The sequence below is a fragment of the Mya arenaria genome, chromosome 7, assembly GCF_026914265.1.
Source record: "Mya arenaria isolate MELC-2E11 chromosome 7, ASM2691426v1".
In the NCBI taxonomy this organism is placed as follows: domain Eukaryota; kingdom Metazoa; phylum Mollusca; class Bivalvia; order Myida; family Myidae; genus Mya; species Mya arenaria.
In genome coordinates, this window is record NC_069128.1 from 1,413,536 (window position 1) to 1,423,095 (window position 9,560).

At 34.2% G+C, this 9,560-nt stretch overlaps 1 pseudogene; it reads right to left on the bottom strand.

Moving 5' to 3' along the window:
• Nucleotides 1-647: 647 nt before the first annotated feature.
• LOC128240390 (serine-rich adhesin for platelets-like) lies at nucleotides 648-9,316 on the bottom strand (annotated as a pseudogene).
• Between the last annotated feature and the right edge of the window lie 244 nt (nucleotides 9,317-9,560).

The window sequence follows — 9,560 nt, forward strand, 5'->3', positions numbered from 1 at the left end:
GTGCCTTACCTAGGGGCCCTGGGTTGCGCGGGCATTTGGCGGGGATTTTACCATCTGTTCTTCCCCGCAGGGCGGGATTTTAGCCGGGGTTGTCTGGACCGAAAGTACCCTGACCTAGGGTTACAATTGACTGGTGCATAATATTGTTTTTATTCGACTTAAATTTCGATTCATATTAAGACTGACATGCTAGAAAAATAATCATAAAGTATTGAACTTTTTCTAAGAGAGCAAGTATTTCCTAAACTACTGCTCCTTACTATTTAAAAGTGACTGGCGATCATATTTTATCACAATTAAAAACATCGGTTTACTTTCTTTTCTTGATATTTCATCAAAATTATCTAAGATAAAATTACATCCCTAGATTACCTATCTTTAGATAATTTTGAATCGCTATTCTACATGCACTATTTTGAATTACATATTCGTACAATACTATATCAATATTGATAACTAGTTTGTTCACGTTGATCCTCATACAATAAGATTAAAAATAATGTACAACAATGTCAATAAAATTAAATGTGATGCGTTTTCAATATAGTTTGATGTGACTTTAAACTTTGAAAAACAATTTGTTTACAATGGAGCCAAGCAATATCAATTTATAATTATGCTGGTGTAAAAACATTATTTAAAGTGGTTCATATTCTGTTGATATTTGGGCGTAGAGTTGGCCGCAGAATCTCATACTGTAAAAACAACACATATACGATTTCTCATTACACAATTTAATAATCTCCTTGACAAGCTGAATATCGTTACATCCTTTGCAAAACACATTACTATTCAAAGTATGCAAGTTGCTAAAAGTGCACAGTAATGGTCAGACATATCGGACTTATATTAAGCAGTAACACAAAACGAATTTGAAATCCAACAAAATTATAAAAAACATGTATGTTTTTTTCCTTAATATATAGAAGATTGTGTTTACATGTATATCAACTAAATTAAAGGTTAATTTAAGCATTACAATTTCGTTAGTAGCATTATCTGTTCATATCAAGTATACAGTGTAAATCAAATATTTATGTGTAAAATGTTTTATACTGTAAGAAATAAACTGAGTGTTCAAATTTCTGTGTTTCAAAACATCCGTTGGTTGTCCGACTTACCGTTGATTGGGTGTCGATGTAGTCATACACTGATGCAGTCCTTGGTCTGCTGTAGTCACTCTCCGATGACGACATACGTGAGGAAGGATGTCGTCGAATGTCCCTTGGATTCGGCTGGTACATATACATCTGCGGAATAAAGATAAAATGAAACCAAAACATTGCATTTAAAGATATAATCTTTATTGAGTGCACAAATGACATTGATTCTGGGAGACATCTGAAATATCAGTTTAAAGGAAATTGAATATGTATTATAACATATACTGAATGAGAATAATGAAGTTGGTTGCTCATTTCCGGCTATAAAAACAAACAAAAATATTTGTGTTGAGAAAACCTTCAAGGTAAGATCACTTGTTTTATTATAATAACAAACAATCTAACCTCGTTTCCCAGGCTGTTGGTGATGATCTTGTGTTCTTTCCCTTCAACCTTTAATGTGTCCTCGCGATTTGTTGACGGATACCAACCGGATGAAAGACGCACGCCGCCCTTTGTAGGAGATCGATTTAACTCCTCGATGCTTATACTTTAAATGCAGAAATACATTTACAACGTCAATATTCTCGATGCCCTGGCCCCAATATCACGAAAATACTTAAGTAAAATCTCAATCTCTGACTCAACTCATTTAACCACATAAATACGTAGTGTCGTTCTAAATCTGTCATGTTATTATACTTTTTGAAAACATACTTTTTAATGGAATGTGAAGATGAAAAATTGCAATCTTGAAAGAAATAAATCTAGAGCAAAACATATTCTTGATTAATTGTTAACAATAATGAATTGTACTCCTTTTGTGGCTGTGAAATATGTTTTCATTGGAATCTTGACCAAAAGTTGTATTCATCATATTCTATGATATAATGAGCTCTTATAAGGTGTACAAATATATATGAATTTTAATTATTTTAAATGTTATAAGGTTAAAGAAGTTGAGATTGAGATTTTCTCCGTTCCCATATAAGTAGATAAAAATATTTTCCATGTTGACATTTCTTATCTTGTCCACGGGTACCCTTATGAAAAATAGATTAAAATACATTTGTCCAATATTTTGCTTAACTGAGTTGGGAGCAAAACATCTAAAATGTCGGCTCAAGTTTACTCGGTAAACCTCATTACCGCAAAACACCCTTCGCTTGGGTTGGGATGAACATTTCACTCAGCTCAGATAAGTAGATTCAATTATTTAACCATGCTAGAAATTCTTATCTTGCCCACGGGCGAAGATAAACTGCCCGTATGGAACTCCTTTTTAATGGTCACCGCATTGTAATTACCTCCCTTGCTGAAGACTGTTATCTGTAGCATCATGAACAGCTTGGCTTGTGACAATATTTAGAACGTTAATTAATTATTTCTAGCTTCAAATGTCACTATGAAACAGTTTTCACGCACCTTTCAAGAAAAATTGCTTCCTTAGAACTATTTAAAGACCGATTTGACTATAAACCTAATCTGAATCACTGCGCGCATATCCATGGTATAACACAACTAGGAGTTATCGCATATCCATACGCAATTATTTTCACTAAGCACAAAAGAGTTCCAGCACAAAATACATTTTTACTAAATTCTGTTTAACTGAGGTGGGAGAAAAAGCATCTACCATAGCCGCTTGGCAAAATAGGTTCATCCCGACTCTCGCGCAGGGTGTTTTGCTGAAACTCGGTAAACCTCGTTTCCGTAAAACACCCTACGTTCGGGTCGGAATGAACCCATCTTACACTCTCGGTCATGGAAGATAATTATAATCTTACCCTTTCGGCCATGAAATAATGCTATAGTATTACTTTTCTCTAGTGTAAAATGAGATTCTATATTATTGATATATATATGAACTCCATTTTACTAACGCGATTAACATATAATTATGTGATAATTTTCAAACATAATGCTAGATTGATAGTTTACTTATCATTGATATGTCGTTTTAACCTGTCCCTTGCCTGTCATGTTTGTCAACATCCTTCTGTTTTCTTATCCTTACGATAAGGTAAATAATGACCACTGAAAGTACTACGGTTATTGCTCCCCCTGTTCCACCTGCTATTGCAGCGATGTATGTTGACGAAAGGGAAAGATTCTCGACAGCTATCTCGCAATGCTCTCCAGCGTAAACAAAACGGCCACTGTCACTTTGGCATCTAAGAAAAACATACACATAACTTTAGGATACAGAGAATTGTTTGTTCTAGTGTTAGATCTCGATATATTTCAACGAAAAAACAATTACTATTACAATAAACGTGTTGTTGTCACGATTTAAATATTCTCGTTGTTGTTCACGAGGTGACTTATTGAAAACAAAATCAACGGAAGCACATTATACATAATAAGTCATACGACAGCCGTCTCAGATGGATTTTTATAGTATATATATTAATTTAAAATGTCTATATCACCTTAAATGACATGAATTGACTTATATTATTTATCATTTTAATTTGTAATAATCGATATGTCACGTCGTTTCGTCTTAGAACTAAAGCACCTTGTTTTTCTATACAAGTACAGTTATCAAATATCCGTGGTTAAAAGTATATGCATACCTACATTTTGTAGAGTTATCATTTCTGTCAAAAAAACATTCACCATCGTTTTTGCATCCTCCATTTTCCAGTGCTTTGCAAGGGTCAATACAATGAACCTCACCGTTTTGCAAATCTAACACACATCTTTCGCCAACAATGCAGTTTGAGCACACACTCAATATCCTCATTTGTTCCGCTAAAATTAACATGTAGAATGATTATAAATGAGCTCTTTGACGAATCTATTGTTTTGTTTTGCTGTAAATTTGCATGTTCTGTATAATGAAACTGGTTTTTGATATTGTTTGAATGTTTTAAATAATATTTTTTATCTGCATTATATCGGAATTTATTCGACGATGTTGTATATGCAACAACAATGTTTGTATTGTGTTATTTACGAATAATAAATATCAGTTCGACGTCTGAAGACTACATTACCAGTTTTTAAGGCTTTTGCAATAGCTGTTGTATCTACAATGACGGTGCATTTCTTGCAAAAGGTAAAGTCCATTGGTTTATTTCCCATGTCTGTTGTAGTTGTATTTATCTGCTCGAAATCCACATCCCCTTTGCAGATGACTTCAAAATCACAGACAATGCTACCATTTCTACACGAAATGACATACAATTAGTACTAATGAAAACCGATTTACTGAATTTCAAAACTCTTAAAAACAAATCAATTAATAAGATACAGTCATGCTTAAGGGCAAACCGAATTTTAAAACAATGCTCAAGTTCAATAAAAGAATGCAAACTACAGGACAGGTCTGGTAATATTTCTTTAACGAAGAATCTGTTTTTAAAGAAGTACATAGTTTAGGCCAAAGAAACACTTCACGAGATACAAACAGTTGCATAAAACACCAACAATGCACATGTAATCAACTATCTTAACAAATTCAAGCAACGTTTTTTTCAGATTGATAACGCTACTTCAGATTAAAATTTCTTTAAACTATGACTTATTTAAAGGTCTAACTGTCGTTCATCTAAGAATTTATAGATATCTCAGAGGTATTTATATATACTGCGGCATACGTATTCTGCAAACTATCAGCCTGATGCAACATGGATTCATTGATAGTTTAACGGTGTTCAACATCAAAGTGTGTGATTGGTTTTTAAAGCCAACGTGACATTTTTTGGATTGAACTTCAAAAGTTATGGTTATTTTATCAGTCTGAAGTTAGCCTTTCATTCAAATATATCAGGAATAAAATAGTTACTGTAAACTCAAAGTATAATGTCTGCGGTTTATACAATTGTTGCAGGAAAACATACTTTAAAGGGCGCGTTTCTTTGTCCAAATCAAAATTGTTATACTTCTGTAGATGAAAGTGTTACTAAGACATATTCAAGTGATGCGTAAGATTAACCCCACGGTCACCACGAATGACTTTAAATAAAAAACATAGGTATTATTGCGAGTTAATCTAACTAAAAATAAAAGAACTGACAAAATAATACACATATATATTATCTCAACCATATAATTGAAAAATACGTTAGAGTTGATTTTGTTTTGTCAAGTAACGTGATACCAACTGTCAATACAACAAGACCTGTCGTAGGACAGCGAGCTCGACTACGCCGTATTGTCTTAAAAATTAATAATGATGTAATATTTGCCTTTCAAAAGCAGCATTACAGTCAAATAAAAAAGTAGAAAAGAAACGACGCGATGTGACAAAACATGGTTTTCAATGATTGACAAAGTTTCAGACTTTGTTGTGTGTGTTTTATCTATTTTTGATAGCAGTGACCTTGACCTTAACCGTATTGGCCACAAGTACAATCCCATGGAAGGCCTAAATATTTTTTTTAATATTTTAAGCATACCTAGACCATGACTCTCGGGGCTCCAAACACAATCTCATAAAAAGGATTCTATAAACTCTTTATAAACAAGGGCTGTCCCACTGAATAGTAAACGTTGTTAAATATATACTAAGACCCATTAGAAAAATACTTTGCATCTAATCAAATAAATAAAAAACAAGAAACATCGAAAGGGTATTGTTTAGATAAGTGTCCATACATTGTTTTCAATATACACGTTAACATTCTGGCGCAGTCCAAGAAACAAACGTAAGAAAATTCCTGTGTTCTGATTAAAGTGTTCCGAGCAGACGTTTGCGTCAATTTCCCCGGGACAAAGTCATATCGTATTACGACGGCCTTTTTTGACATCATCAAGTTGAGTTTCAAACAATTTCCATTATAACTGACAACGATACGTACAATAACAGACGACGTACCGTTTGAGAAATTTCTAAAGTGGCAAGGTATAAGAAATTAAACAGTACAACACATACTTACATCGGAATTGAATGAAGGGTATTGTGGTTAGAAGTGAAAATGTCAACCTGTCAAAAAACTTTAACCGGACGACGACGCCGACTCCGGGGCGAGTATTAAAGCCTCCTATTTCTTCGAATAGACGAACTAAAAACCAACCCAGGTCAACGCTAACTTCAAAAAATGAAAAATAAATAGATGAGCTGTCGACACTTAAAACCAATCATGAGGATGTTTCGCAGAAACTTACATCGAAATATATTCATTTAATCAAATTAAAAAATGCTTTATCGCTGTAAAATGAGACAAATTATTACCGCCCTTTACATCACATTTCAAAAAGCTTGGTCATCTCATTAGCAAGTTTTCATTTTAGCAACACGACCTTAGGATAGAATGTATCATATATTAAACACGTACAACTACTAACTAAAATAAATGCTGAACTTACGTTACGTTTAGTATGCTTATACGTAGGAACCCTACGGTGGTTGTGTGGTACAACTGAGTAAGCTGAAACAGATATCTGTCATCAGAATTTAGTTTACAAGGCATGTTTTATATATCTTATAACATAACATTCTCAGCCGATATAATAACAGATGGGGAATCAATAAGTACCAGACTAAATCATCAAGAATGTCGCATTTTTCGGTAGTTTAAAGGCCCGCTTTCTCATCCGGTATATACTGGTTCAGATTTCCTAAAGTAGTATCTTAATAATTAAGAAGGATTTGTCCACTACGCCCACTCAATACTTATATGCATACCTCCAGAAACAATCTCAGTAGCCAAAAGTTTAAACATAAACCCCGTTCAAGTGCACAGGGTAAAGGCCAAAGACATAAAACACAAACATAAAAAATCACAAACAAGAAATATTGTACAGAAGAACAACAAACTCAACAAATAACACAGGCATATAGGTGTTATATAAAAAAAACTAGGTTTGTTTATCAAGGATTGTTAGGTACCGCCTTTGAACGGTCATTAAAATGTAAATTTACTGAAAAACTCATCCTTGATCATTAAGGTTTCATCCAACTTTTGCGTATTGTATAATTATTTTGATCATTTAAAGATCAATAGTTTTCTCCTTTTAATTTACTACTCCTTGAAAGTCAATTTAGTGTGCTATATTTACAAATAACTTAATTTTGCATAAAATACGAGGTCATTTAAGAAGTGTATATTAGTATAGTCCAATTCCTCAACATTATAGCTAATACTTACTGTCGTATAATTTTAAGAAACTTGTAAATGAGCCTCTATAGTTACCTCTTTTTTAAATTCCTGTTCGTATGTTCCCATTTCCGATTGATTAAAAACAGCTTCTACCGAAAATTGCAGCTGTATGGAAACAGGTGTTTCACCTTCAAAACATATGAAATATGTCTTAACATCATTCACTTTATCATTATCGTATTATCACTTTCATTGTTAGAGCTTAGAGAAAAGAAACAGTATAAAGGCAAATATACTTCTCTAGAAATGCGACCGTGTCGTTTTTAAAAACAAAACTAATTTAACACATATACTTGCTTGCATGTACTTTCATAAAATCATTACTCATGAATCTATCATTTAAAACGACAATGTAAACTTACCGATATCAAAGCTCGATGATGCATTTCCAGTGCAGTCACAATGTCCATTTCTCCAAAACCCCGAACGTTTGCGATCGTGTGTACTTCGTCTTTGTCGGTTAATTTTGGTCGGTGGTTCCGATGTAGAAGTAATTGAGGATGACGTAGTTTCATTGATACTTGTTGTTGGTGGTTCAGATGTAGAAGTAATTGCGGATGACGTAGTTTCATTGATACTTGTTGTTGGTGGTTCCGATGTAGAAGTAATTGCGGATGACGTAGTTTCATTGATACTTGTTGTTGGTGGTTCCGATGTAGAAGTAATTGAGGATGACGTAGTTTCATTGATACTTGTTGTTGGTGGTTCCGATATAGAAGTAATTGCGGATGACGTAGTTTCATTGATACTTGTTGTTGGTGGTTCAGATGTAGAAGTAATTGCGGATGACGTAGTTTCATTGATACTTGTTGTTGGTGGTTCCGATGTAGAAGTAATTGCGGATGACGTAGTTTCATTGATACTTGTTGTTGGTGGTTCCGATGTAGAAGTAATTGAGGATGACGTAGTTTCATTGATACTTGTTGTTGGTGGTTCCGATGTAGAAGTAATTGAGGATGACGTAGTTTCATTGATACTTGTTGTTGGTGGTTCCGATGTAGAAGTAATTGAGGATGACGTAGTTTCATTGATACTTGTTGTTGGTGGTTCCGATATAGACTTAGTTGAGGATGACGTAGTTTCATTGATACTTGTTGTTGGTGGTTCAGACGTAGAAGTAATTGAGGATGACGTAGTTTCATTGATACTTGTTGTTGGTGGTTCCGATGTAGAAGTAATTGAGGATGACGTAGTTTCATTGATACTTGGTGTTGGTGGTTCCGATGTAGAAATTGTCGAAGATGACATAGTTCCGTTGATACTTGTTGTTGGTGGTTTAGATGTAGAAATTGTCGAAGATGACATAGTTCCGTTGATACTTGTTGTTGGTGGTTCCGATGTAGAAATTGTCGAAGATGACATAGTTCCGTTGATACTTGTTGTTTGTGGTTTAGATGTAGAAGTTGTCGAAGATGACATAGTTTCATTGATACTTGTTGTTGGTGGTTTAGATGTAGAAATTGTCGAAGATGACATAGTTTCATTGATACTTGTTGTTGGTGGTTTAGATGTAGAAATTGTCGAAGATGACATAGTTCCGTTGATACTTGTTGTTGGTGGTTTAGATGTAGAAATTGTCGAAGATGACATAGTTCCGTTGATACTTGTTGTTGGTGGTTCCGATGTAGAAATTGTCGAAGATGACATAGTTCCGTTGATACTTGTTGTTGGTGGTTTAGATGTAGAAGTTGTCGAAGATGACATAGTTTCATTGATACTTGTTGTTGGTGGTTTAGATGTAGAAATTGTCGAAGATGACATAGTTCCGTTGATACTTGTTGTTGGTGGTTTAGATGTAGAAATTGTCGAAGATGACATAGGTCCGTTGATACTTGTTGTTGGTGGTTTAGATGTAGAAATTGTCGAAGATGACATAGTTTCATTGATACTTGTTGTTGGTGGTTTAGATGTAGAAATTGTCGAAGATGACATAGGTCCGTTGATACTTGTTGTTGGTGGTTTAGATGTAGAAATTGTCGAAGATGACATGCTTCCGTTGATACTTACTGTTTGTGGTTTAGATGTAGAAGTTGTCGAAGATGACATAGTTCCGTTGGTACTTGTTGTTTGTGGTTTAGATGTAGGAGTTGTCGAAGATGACATAGTTCCGTTGATGTTTGCTGTTTGTGGTTGAGATGTAGAAGTTGTCGAAGATGACACAGTTCCGTTGATACTTGCTGTTTGTGGTTTAGATGTAGAAGTTGTCGAAAATGATATGGTTCCATTAATACTTGTTGTTGGTGGTTTAGATGTAGTAATAGTCGAAAATGGCTTGGTTTCAATGATACTTGTTGGTGGTGGTTTAGATTTAGTAATAGTCGAAAATGGCTTGGTTTCAATGATACTT